General features: G+C 41.9%; 1 protein-coding gene across 1 annotated transcript in view; it reads right to left on the reverse strand.

Moving 5' to 3' along the window:
* The window catches only part of LOC145416090 (uncharacterized), a 39327-nt gene extending 29887 nt beyond the window's left edge, over nt 1–9440 (reverse strand). The window contains exon 1 of the mRNA XM_080285181.1: nt 9398–9440. The gene's annotated coding sequence lies outside the window, so the exon portion shown is untranslated. The remainder of the gene's footprint in view (nt 1–9397) is intronic.
* Nucleotides 9441–10254: the final 814 nt, after the last annotated feature.

Consider the following 10254-nt stretch of genomic DNA (forward strand, 5'->3'; position numbering starts at 1 on the left):
CATCCATACTAAATGCTCTCAACTCTCCAACTCGAATTCTTCCCGCTCCTTCTGGCACCTTGCCAAAAATCTTTCTAACAACTTTACCTCATCATCCTTCCCTCCTCTTTTCTACTCTGATGGTTCTCTAGCTATTTCTTCTACTGATAAAGCAGATCTCTTCGCACAGACTTTCTCCTCCAATTCCACCTTAGACGATTCCGGTGCTGTTCCTCCATCACTTCTCCCCTCTGACTTCCTCATGGTTGACATTAAAATGTTTTCAGTTGATGTATTTTCTGCCATCACTGGCCTCAGTACTAACAAGGCATATGGGCCTGATGGGGTCCCTCCTGTTGTTCTCAAGAACTGTGCTTCTGTGCTTACACCCTGCCTAGGCAAACTCTTTCGCCTTTGTCTGTCAACTTGTACCTTTCCTTCTTGCTGGAAGTTTGCTCTAATTCAGCCAGTCCCAAAGAAGGGTGACCATTCCCAACCCTCCAACTATCGTCCAATTGCTTTAACGTCCTGTATTTCAAAAGTTTTCGAGTCAATTCTTAATAGAAAAATTTTAAGGCATCTTTCCTATCACAACCTTCTTTCCGATCGTCAGTATGGGTTCCGTCAGGGACGCTCCACTGGTGATCTTCTCACCTACCTTTGAGACTCCTGGTCATCCTCCTTTCGGGACTTTGGCGAAAACTTTGCCATTGCACTTGACATCTCAAAGGCTTTCGATCGAGTCTGGCATAAATCTTTAATTTCCAAACTGCCCTCCTACGGTTTCTATCCTTCTATCTGTGCCTTCATCGCTAGCTTCCTTTCTGGTCGTTCTATAGCCGCTGTTGTAGACGGCCATCGTTCTTCTAGATCTATCAACAGTGGTGTTCCTCAGGGCTCTGTCCTATCACCAACTCTCTTCCTTTTATTCATCAATGATCTTCTAAGCTGTACATCTAACCCTAACCACTCATACGCTGATGACTCCACCCTTCACCTTTGCATTCGGTTCCCGCAACGCCCATCTCAACAGTTACTTCAAGAAACAAGGGATGAGGCTATGGCACACCTAATGTCTGACTTGGCTCGTATCGCTGACTGGGGTAAAAATAATATGGTTGTCTTTAATGCATCTAAGACTCAGTTCTTACACCTATCAACCTGACAAAATCTTCCACAGGTATACCCATTAATGTTTAATAATATTCAGCTTAATCCTGCATCATCCTTGAACATGCTTGGGGTTTCATTTACTCAAGACTTATCTTGGAAAGATCATATTACATCTCTTGTAAAATCTGCTTCCAAGAGATTGGGTGTGCTAAGCCGACTCCGCTCTTTCTTTACCCCTGCACAATTGTTGACTCTATACAGGGGTTTTATCCGCCCCTGTGTGGAGTACAACTCTCATGTGTGGGGAGGCTCCCCACATACAGCTCTTCTCAATAGGGTGGAGTCAAAGGCTTTTCGTCTCATTAACTCTCCTCCTCTTACTGACTCCCTTCAACCTCTGTCTCTTCGCCGCACTGTTGCATCTTTATCTCTTTTCTATCGCTACTTTAATGGTCACTGCTCCTCTGAACTGTCTGCTTGCATTCCTCCACCTCTACGACGGGCGCGTAGCACCCGTCTGGCAGCAAACTCTCATCCCTTTTCTGTCCAACTCTCTAATGCAAGAGTTAACCGTTACTCCCAGTCTTTCATTCATGCAACAGGTCAGCTCTGGAACTGTCTCCCTCTGTCTGTATTTCCTGCTGCCTATGATCTCCAGTCTTTCAAACGCAGTGTGTCCAGGCATCTCAAAATGATCGGATCTTGAATTTGGCTCTCTATTGTATTTTGTTTTTCTCTTGGAGGGAACTGTTACTGCGGGCCATGGCCTTTGGTTCCTTCTTCCTCGCATAAATATATATATATATATATATATATATATATATATATATATATATATATATATATATATATATATATATATATATATATGGAGCCTCTGTCGTACAGTGGTAAAGTGTGCGTTTCGTACACGGGTGGACCAGGGTTCCCGCCCCGCCAGGGTAATAAACTTTGGGAGTGTTCACCTGGCCACGTACTGCATTGGCGGACACAAGGGGTGATATGGTTGAACCAGTGTCACTTACTGTAAAATATGCTTGCACCCAGTCGGATTGCGCGAGCCGATTACACTTGGTTCACAGACTACACACACATCCAAAGCCACTCCAACACTACAATTACACATATAAGCACTTCTCACCCTACATACAATCTTTACTAGACAGCCTAAGCCACTTGGTAGAGATTTATTGGCTGTATCGTCCCGACTTCGGTCGGGATAGGCCGGTCCTGCAGTGGATACTCAAGCGGCTAATGATGATGATGATATATATATATATATATATATATATATATATATATATATATATATATATATATATATATATATATATATATATATATATATATATATATATATATATATATATACAGTATCAACACCATCTGTCCCGTTACAATCTTCAACAGGAATATCTCTTAATATTTTGTAATACACAGCTCAATGCTTCATTGTCTCGTAATATCCTTGGGTTTTCTTTCTCTACGAGTTTTGAAAAGATCATACTACCGCTCGTGCAAAATCTTCTTCCAAGGGTTTACGTGCACTAAACCGACTCCGTGTTTTTTTTACACTAGACAGTTGTTAACTTTGTATAGTGGTGTTATTCGCCCGTGTGTGGAGTCCATCTATCATGTTTGGCGTTGGAGTCGTTCCCCACATACCGTTCTTGTAAACATGGTTGAATCAAAGGTTTATCGTCTATTAACATCCCCTCTCTCACTGACTCCCTTCAACCTATCCCTCTTCTCTGCAGTGTTGTATCTCTATCTTTGCACCATTGCTGTGTTGGTGTGTTTCTGAAACGTCTCATTGCACCCTTCGTCCATTATCGCAGCGCGTAGAACATTTCTGGCAGCACACTCTCACCCCTTCTCTGTCCAGTTCTTTAATGCTAGAGTAAACGATGCTCGATCATTCACGTATGCAGCAGGTCAGCTCCGGAACTGCCTTCTTCAGCCTGTATTTTCCTTTCTCTCTGACCTCAGTCGCATCTCAGAATAAGTGGATCTTCAATTTTACATTGTTGTGTTTTGTTTTCCGTGTAAAGAAGAACTTTTGGGGTTTTTAGTCTTTGGTTGTTTCTTCCTTGCGTGAAAAAGTACGTTTTTTGATTGCTTGTATCTCCTGCTATCGCCTGATCCATTTTAAGGAAGGGTTCTTTTTTTCTTGTTCCACGGGACATCTATCAGTATTTTTCCATGTCGCTCCGAACACTCCTACGTTTGCTGTACAACGACTTCGTTCGCCTCAGTTTGGTAACCCCGCAGCAGCCGACACTGATGATATTATATTATGTTGCCGGGTAGTGTCGTCATTGTCCGTTACTGCGGACTCACCACACTGGTTTTCAAAGTCCATGGAGAGAAAAACAGGAGAGACGAATCGACTCTTCATGCCGATTGCTCATCCCAAGGTTTCGTTTGCAAAGGCGCCTAGATTGTAAAAAATTCGTATATTCTTGACACCTGATGCTTCGGATCAGTGCTGACTAAGCCAAAGTCATCTGCTGCATCGCTGCTGAAGATTAAGGACCACAGTTATACGGAACTAGTCTTTGTGGTTTAGAAAGAGACTGGTACTGGTGAGGGAGCCTTTCATATGGTGGCATCCATATAGCCGGGCAACTTCGCTAATTGGTTATACGAGCGTCTCTCAACTCCTTCCCTATCCACTGAAATGAACCTCGTAGACTGGAAGATAGTGACGTACTAGAAAAATATTTGAGTTGGTGCCTCGTATGTCCAGTTCAGGCACTTAGTGTCAGGGGAACACTCTTCATGTGATCCCTATTAAAGAAACTTCCCAGTGTGGTTGCACCTGATTCGTATAGTTCCTTTGATGACTGGAATGCACAGACTTTAGCACCAAGACAAAGCAGTGTTCCCTTGAAGATGTACCATTAAGGGTTATGTTGAAAGGGAATTATATATATATATATATATATATATATATATATATATATATATATATATATATATATATATATATATATATATATATTCATTACCGTTCCTTATAGTTCTAGTGGAAATGAATTAATATGATACTTTTTATCAGTTAAAATACCTTTATTCAGAACTGGGTAAAAAATAATTATTTTCTGTGTATTAGTCAGGTAATAAAAACAATGTAAGATGATGCTTTAGATTAATTCACATACACACACTCGCGCGCAGCACACACACACACACACACACACACACACACACACACACACACACGGAATGGAGATTGGTCCTGGTTCCGGTTCACGTTGGTTCAGGTCGGTTCAACGGGTTCCATGTTATCCAAGAATTCCAAGAACTCCACCAAGCAAGCATGAGATGAATTCGAAGAGCTGTGGAGAGAGAGAGAGAGAGAGAGAGAGAGAGAGAGAGTCACAGAAGTTATATATGTTTTTCTCACGTTAGAGATAAGTTATAAACGTCATGGATTTTTTTTTTTTTTTGTTAAGTTTGGAACAACCAAGGCGTAACACTTAAAGAAAAAATTCCACAAGAGTAATAATGATCGTGAAAGTATTTTTCGTATCTTATTACATATGTTTTAACTATAAAATAAAAGGTATCAGATAATAACTCCCTCCCTCTCTCTCTCTGTCCCTGTCTGTCTGTCTGTCTCTGTCTGTCTGTCTGTCTGTCTGTCTGTCTGTCTGTCTGTCTCTGTCTCTGTCTCTCTGTCTGTCTCTGTCTGTCTGTCTGTCTGTCTGTCTCTCTCTCTCTCTCTCTCTCTTCCCCCATAAATTTTTCTATATCTATCTGTCGTACTCACAAAGCCAAGCTTCGACAGCAGACACAGGAGATCGCCAAGAGGCTTTCAAGGCCGAAGATTTCTAGCAAGATATTCAAGATCACCTCATGTGGTGTGCCGGCTGTGGTAGAGGAAGGAGAGAGGGTCGATTAGGTCAAGTGATTAGAGAACCTGCCTGATGTTTGAAGGAACACAGGGCAGAGCAGGACAGGGCAGGGTAATGAAGAGGAATGCAGGGCAGGGTGATGAAGAGAAATGCAGGGCAGGGTAATGAAGTGGAAGGCAGGGCAGGGAAATGTAGAGGAAGGCAGGGAAGGGTAACATAATTTAGGGGAAGGCAGGGCAGGGCAAGGCAGGTGAGCAGTGTGGGGGAATGTTGGAGGGGGATTTGACTGAGAGAGAATAAATCTTTCTCACTCTAGTTCTTTAGGAATCATTGTAATATCTTTGTCATCGACATCGTTGTTGTCTTATCATTATCTGAACTATACATCCCACAAATATAAACAAATTAGCCAGAAGATTTAAAAGATTTACTACAACACATATAAAAACAAATTAGCAGGAAGATTAAAAAGATTTCCCACACCACAAATAAAAACAAATTTGCCTGAAGATTAAACAGATTCGCCACACTGAAGTACTTGGTGAATACAGTTTGCCAGAATAAGCTGAAAAAAAGTCTTCATTTTAAATGGAAGAAGTTTATCGAATACAAGAAAAGCTGATGTGATGATATCTAACAAACATATGGAGTAGAACGCTATGTAAGCTTTATCGCTCAAGTGTAGGAGGAAATATAGTGCTGTAGGAATTTAAAACTGGCCAAAGCACCAGACAGAACTATGGGATCTCAAGCAAGTCGTATGATAGGAGAGGAGGCATATTAGGGCAATGTGAAGCATGGGGAAGTAGGAAAGCAAAGTGACCCTGACGGTCCTGTATTGATGCATGCATCGATCTTTGAATACTAGGGACCGAAAAAGGGTGCAAGTGCTTTGATGAAGTGCTGCAGGTCTGTATGTGGAGTTAGATGACTTAGCAGAGTGAAAGATGACATTGAAAGAGTTTGAAAGGCCAGGGACGTGTTAAAGTAGACGTAAAGCAATGGAATGGGCAGATCAGGCTATGTTATGATATAGCCAGCAGAAAGAAGGTGTGGTTGGAGATTGATGACAGTATACAGATTAGAAGTGGAGTTAATGAGGGAAATGATGAGATCTAGACGCAGCAGACAGGATAGTGTTGAAATATATTTTTAACTAGAGGTGTGACCGCGTGTGAGAAGTGTGTATGGTATAAAGCAAATTGGAATGAAGTGGCCTAGGGGAGAACAACTCCACCAGTAACCTATGAGGGCAAGAAATGAAACAGCTGGGGTAAACCGTGAATTAGAATTGGATGAGGGTGAAATAATTTGAAGATAGCTTTACGTAGACCATTAAATAAGACAGCTGAGAAACAGAATGAGAGTGAATGAGGTTGCTTTCTCTTGCTTGCCGGTACCACCAACCTGGAATGAGTAACATTGGTGACAATACAATAAAGTCATAGTACTGCCACCAAAATAATATAAACCAGAGTAAAACAGAACCACATAAAAATGAAGGTATGGTATTGGCGCCGAAGTAAAACAAAATCTCATAAATGAAGGATATCAGAGGCAGAGAAAAACAGAATCGCATAACATAAAGCTGGGGAATGACAGCCAGAGTAAAATAGAATCACAAGGCATTAAGTTAGGGTATTAGTGCCAGTGTAAAACAGAATCACACAACATACAGCTAAGGTATGGGAGCTAATCACATAACATAAACAATGGGTATGAGAGCTAGATTAAAACAATCACTTAACATAAAGCGTGGTATGAGAGAGAGGGTAAAACAAAGTATGAAAATCAACGTAACACAGAGTGACTATATCAAAATGAGCGTAAAACAGGAACAATATGAAAATCAGCGAAAGATAGAGTGACTGTAAAAATCCGCTTAAAACAATGACAATATGAAAATTAGCGTAAGAGAGAGTGCATTGTGAAAATCAGTGTAAAACGAGTGACAGTATGAAAATCAGCGTAAAACAGAGTGACATTACCGGTAATGTTACCGAGAAGGTCGTAGTTCACTTACAGTTTCAACTCTGCGACGCAGTCTGTCAAAGTTCCGATTATTGTGGCAGCAGGTCCTGGGTGAGGTCTCTGCAGAGTATGTCAAGTTCCAGGATGCAGCCTGACACTTTGAGCTGGCACAAGAGTTACAGAAGCGGCCCCTGACATACTACTCCGACTGTAGAAGGTTGGGAGAATATGGTTATTAGAAGCAGGGAGAAAAGAGGGAGGCAGGGAAAGCTTCTGATAGAGGAAGGAGGAAAGAGGGAGACAGCGGAGGAAACAGAATGGACGGAGAAGTTAGAGGAATGGGTAGACAGTTGGGTGTAGTGAATGCTCTCTATCACATATTGCTTTGGTTGTGGAGAGTTTAGGAGATTGCTAGTAGAGGAGCAGGTGAAGGAGGAGGCAGAGGAAGAACGGAAAAGACTGCGATAAACGGTAAAGAACGGGGAAGCAGAGAGAGAGGAATAAAGGTTCATCCTCATAAGCTGCTTTGGCTGTGGGAATGGTTTAGACTTTAAAGCACAGGAATTTAAATCTAAGTGTATTACGTAATGCAGGTTTTGGTAGATTCGACTCATCGGTTACTAGTAAAATAATGCAAATAATGTAACTTCTTTCAACTAAACTTTAGACAGAAGGAGAAAGAACCTGAGTTAGAACGTCTCCGAAACTTTCTCCAATCTCCATAAGTTGGTATTGAATACATAAGTGAGTGAGATGGAGCATCCTTTGGAGTATGAGTGAACCTGCATGGGGTGCAGCGAGTATGAGTGTCTGTGGGAGTCAGTTAAGACTGAGGGAGTGAAAGTATATTGCAGAAACGGTCGTTCAGCTGCGTTAGGTTTAGTGCCTGTGTGAATATATGTGTAAGTTAATCAGTAAGTACAAAAAATACTTCTGAAGGAGTGTAGGAGTGTGTGTGTGTGTGTGTGTGTGTGTGTGTGTGTGTGTGTTATATCTGATACCATCTGTTACGAGCGGGTGTACGAATGCATGTGTGAGTGAGTATGCATGTTAAAAGGAGAACCAGCTAATGAGAGTGACATTCAGACGGCAGCCAGAACACAACCACTAACGAATCCCGGGAATAACAGCTTCAATGAATACGTGAACCCACTGCAGGACAGTAAACTCTGTGCCAGACTTCCTCCGGTCAGAAGGCCATCAGCATTGTGGTGGTGGTGTCGGTGGTGATGGTGGTGGTGCCTGTAGGGGAGAGCAAGAGAGTGAGTGTGTTAGTGGGGAAGGTAGGTGAAGGGAGTTAGCGTGGAGATTGAATGGGAAATTAATGAAAGCAAATAAAGGGAGGGAGAGTTAAGGATGTGTGAGGAGTGAGATGGGAAGTGGTAAGTGGAGGAAGAGTGGGCGATGAATGAGGAGTGTGTGTGTGGGAGTGGGGAAGGAAAGTAGAAGGAGGGAAAATGGGGGATGCGTGAAGAATGTCTTTGAGAGTCGGGAATTGATGTAAAGGGGGGAAGAATGGGCGTGAGTGGGGAATGAGTGTGGAAGTGGTAAGGCAGGTAAGGGGACGAAGAGTGAGGGATGAGTTGGCAGTGAGTAGGGGAGTGGTAAGGCAGGTATGGGAAGGGAGCGTGAGGGATGAGTGGGAAGTAAGTGTTGGAATGGAGACGAAAACTGAGGGAAGCGTGAGCGAGGAGTGCAGAATTAGTAACGTTACGTGCTTATATTCCTTTTAACCTTAATTTGTCCCAGATTTACGTGTTTTTGCAGCTTATTTCTCGCACCTCAGTCGTAGGATAAGACAAAGCCCAGGCGTTACATCCTTTGTTTGACTATCGTCATATTCTACAGTAGTTGTAACCCCGTATTGCAAATCAGCATTCACGATGGAGAAATGACTATTTTAGGCCAAGTTAGAAAAAAATAATGCCAAGAGAACCAAGGGTCAAACAACTCTCGGTATATTTTTTTAATTTCTTCGATCAAGCTATTTTCCTGTTAAAACATACTGAGCCAAAAAAAAAAGAAAGAAAGAAAGAAAAAGAAAAAGAGGTTTATACAAGAAATGAAATCTGCTTAGCTTTAGTCCATCAGGTGAATTTTTCTGAATATTACCAAGAGGGAATAAGGTAATAAAATTATGGCTATAGATCTTGAGTGAGCGATTATCAAAGTGTCATCGAGATTTTATGCCCGAAATGTGCACAATAGTAGTAACTTATTTTGCTCTAAGATGTAAAAAATTGTCGGTTATCTGTAAGTTAATCAAGGATTTTAGTCAATTCTGTAGCATTTTCCCATAAGTAAAGAAAATCAGATGGTTTTACGGCGTGTTTTAAACAAAGACTTAGTAGCAGTGAAAGGGTAACCAGTTTTAAAAGATATTTTTACATTGTTTCACCACAAGAAGTGCCCAGAGGTGAAGAAATCTTAAGAGATAGCACGTATAAAAAGGGTTGTATCTGAATTAACTTTACGAATGAGGTTACCTGATTCTTCGCTGTGGAAGAGAAGGTGAGTGAAGTGAAGTGGAGAGGTGTGGATTCCGTCTTTTATAGGGATATGACACCGAGGAGAATGTAAGGGGAGACTGAAGGGGAAATGTACAGAATTAAAGGTGAGGAGAATGAGGGCGGTGGAGAGAAGAAGGAAAGAGAGAAGAGGAAAGAGGGGGCGGAGAAGGGAGGGAGAGAGCTAAGGGGATGCGGTGAGAAAGAAAGAGAGAGAATGAGGGTGGGAAATGGGGAGCAGAGCATGCAAGGACCTTGAAAGAGGAAGGAAGATAATTAGGGACAGTGAGAAGAGACTGGCATGGAGGAAAGGAGGGAAGACGATGATAGAGTGGAGGGGAAGATGGGTAGTGGAAGGAGAGAGAGAGAGAGAGAGAGAGAGAGAGAGAGAGAGAGAGAGAGAGAGAGAGAGAGAGAGAGAGAGAGAGAGAGAGAGAGAGACAGACAGACAGACAGACAGACAGAGACAGACAGACAGACAGACAGAATGAGGTACCTCTTTGTCAGGTGATCTGCTGTTACCAGATAAGATTTACGTTGTTCCCAGACTGTTTTATTTCAGTAAGAAAAAAAACTTGGAGAACAGAATTTAAACACACACACACACACACACACACACACACACACACACACACACACACACACACACACACACACACACACAGAGAGGGTTTAGGAAACTAAATGATAGGACCTAATAGTCTTATTAAGATTTTTTGTTTATTTTGTTAGAGGTATCTGCAGACGGTTTTATATACCTTAGGAGAGACATGGATTAGATCTTGCATTCATTTACCTCATTACTGCCAGATTTTCCAGCTAAA

This window comes from Coenobita brevimanus, chromosome 104 (assembly GCF_032717465.1).
Source record: "Coenobita brevimanus isolate Jiangsu-jjx chromosome 104, ASM3271746v2, whole genome shotgun sequence".
In the NCBI taxonomy this organism is placed as follows: Eukaryota; Metazoa; Arthropoda; class Malacostraca; order Decapoda; family Coenobitidae; genus Coenobita; species Coenobita brevimanus.